Raw genomic sequence first — 2,826 nt, forward strand, 5'->3', positions numbered from 1 at the left:
AAGTCACAGCAGTCACATGCAACATCTCCAAGAGAAGGATTTAAGCCAGGACTCTGGGGGGCTACGACGCCACACTCACCTAGAGTGCAGGCCCACTCCCTGTCTGTGGGGGGTAAACTTTTCTTAAATAAATCTTTTCTTCTCTCACCTCTATGTGTTGCAATTCTTTGCATCTACTCAGATCTCTGGGTTGCTGGCGCGCACTTTGGCCAGCCCCGGCGTGCTGCGCACCTCCCTGCATCTCTCCATCCACCCTCATCCTGTCCGTCCACTACCCTAACACTGCCAACCCCCTTCTTATAGCATTATAATTGTTCAAGGTCACCTTATGAGTGAGAACATAGGGAACTCAGTTCTTTGTTTCTGTGATAAATCACTGAGTATGATAGATTCCAAATCCATCCAATTTGCTGCCAAAGCCATATATTTGTCCTTCTTTATGGCTGCATAATATTCCATTGTGTATATGTACCACACTGTTTTAATCCAGTCCAGCTTCGATGGGCAACACGGTTGGGTTTTTTTGAGTCAGTCTCACTCTGTCGTCCAGGCATTTTGTATTTTTTAAAAATTCTTTTTGTTTTTTTTGAGTTGAGGTCTCACTCTGTCACCCAGGCTGGAGGGTACTGGCACACTCACTGCCACTACAGCCTCGACCTGCTGGGCTCAGTCTATCCTTCCACCTCAGCCTTCCAAGTAGCTGGAACTACAGGTGCATAGTTCCACCACGCCGGCTACTTTTTTGATTTATGGTAAAGACGAGGTCTCGCCAAGTTGCCCAGGCTGGTCTTGAACCCGTGGATGCAGGGAATCCTCTCACCTCAGCCTCCCAAAGTGCTGGGATGATAGGCGTGAGCCATTGCTCCTGGCCTCTCGCTGCTTTAAATGCAAATACCATAACACAGTGCCCCGACTTGGAGACCAAGAGACTTTCTCCTGCCTTGTCATGGGTGGCTGGCTGGACACAGCCAGGGCTAAAAGTATTCACCAAGACAGTGATGAATTAAGAAAGTTAGATTTATTAAAGGGAAGATAAGTTGTGAAGGGCACAACAGGCAGGACAGCAGGGAGAGTGTCTGCTGCAAAGAGGAGGGGTCCAGACCGGGCGCAGTGGCTCAGCCTGTAATCCTGGCACTTTGGGAGGCCAAGAAGAGAGGATTCCCTGAGCCCAGGGATTCGAGACAAGCCCTGGCAACTTGGCGAGACCTCCTCTCTACAATATATCAAAAAATAAGCCGGGCGTGGTAGTGTACACCTGTAGTTTCAGCTACTTGGAAGGATGAGATGGAAGGATCATCTAAACCCAGCAGGTCGAGGCTGCGGTGGCTGTGAGCGTGCCACTGCACTCCAGCCTGGGTGACAGAGTGAGATTCCAACTCAAAAAAAAAGAAGAGGGGTCCAGTGTGGGCCAGGAATAATTGTCTTTGGTGGTGGTCTGCCAAAGGGATTTCCAGAAGTGACTGATTGATGGTAGCATTTTGTTTCTATTTTTTTGTGTGTGTGTGAGTCGTTATCTCACTCTGTCACCCAGACTGAAGTGCAGTGACACACTCACAGCCACCGCAGCCTCAACCTGCTGGGCTCCGGACATCCTTCCACCTCAGTCTTCCAGTAGCTGGAGCTGCAGGCACAGGCCACCACACCCGGATAATTTTTCTTGATTTATTGTAGACGAGGTCTCGCCAAGTTTCAACCATCTGCTGTGTGGTTCAGCCTGGCCTGGTCTTCACCGTCACCCCGGGAATCCCTCTGCCCTCTTCCATGTGGCGTCCCCTGCTTCTCCAGCCCAGATGTGTATCTCTTTTATTCATCTTTTGTTTGGGTTCTGGGCATTCTTCAGTGACTTCCCAAGAAAGGGTTCATGGGAAGCCAACATTCTGAGTTCGTGTGTATCTGAATACATCTTTCCTCGGCCCTTACACCTGGCTAGCAGTTGGAGCATTCTAGCAGTGATCACTCCCTCAGCACCAGGAAAGGCGAACTCCTCAGTCTCCTATTTTCAGTTTTGTTGCTGAGAGGGCCAATGTCATGCAGAGACGTCCAAACTTTTGGACCACCTTTTTTCAATTTCAACACTAAAGCTCTGGAATGATGTCTCCAGATAAAAACACAACTGTAAACCCCAAACAATTGCCACATGAGCAGGGTGCAGTGCCTCACACCTGTAATCCCACCACTTTGGGAGGCGGAGACAGCAGGATCGCTTGAGCCAGGAGTTCAAGACCAGCCTGGGCAACATAGCGAGCCCTTGTCTCCACCAAAATAAACGGACACATTGAGTTTTAAGAAAATGGATTCTTGAAAATCCAAGGTGACGGCAGGCCCACAAAGCCGCCTTCGCACACAAATAAAGGCCCCAATCATATTCTGTATCACTTAATTGTGCTCGGGTGTGAAGTTGTGCTTTTCTGGCTCAAAGAATGAAAATGAGGACGTGCGTGTCCAGGAAGCCCACATCAGGGGGGAGAAGGGGAGGGGAAAATGCCAAGCCAGAGGAGCCCGGCCCCGGGGCCGGGGCTGGGTGTGCAGGTCTCGGGTGTCCCCTCGCGTCCAGCTTCGGTCACGGCGCCTGCCGGCACCCGGTGCCCGTCGCGGGCGCTCCCGCCGGGCCCGTCAGCCCTCCATCCCCAAGGGTCGTCTGCCGAGCTTCGTTCAAGAAACCTTGGCCGGTCCCGCACCGGGGGCCGCTCGGCGATCCAGCTGGGTGCCGGTGCAGCCAAGGGACGCCAACGCCCAGCGGGAGGGAGTTCACGGCGCCCGGCGGCGGGAGGCGGACGACCCCGGCCAGCAGATGCGCAGGACGCAGGGACCGGGAAGGCGGGGCTG

This window comes from Carlito syrichta, unplaced genomic scaffold (assembly GCF_000164805.1).
Source record: "Carlito syrichta isolate Samal-C Ts95f unplaced genomic scaffold, Tarsius_syrichta-2.0.1 Scaffold307187, whole genome shotgun sequence".
Lineage (NCBI taxonomy): Eukaryota > Metazoa > Chordata > Mammalia > Primates > Tarsiidae > Carlito > Carlito syrichta.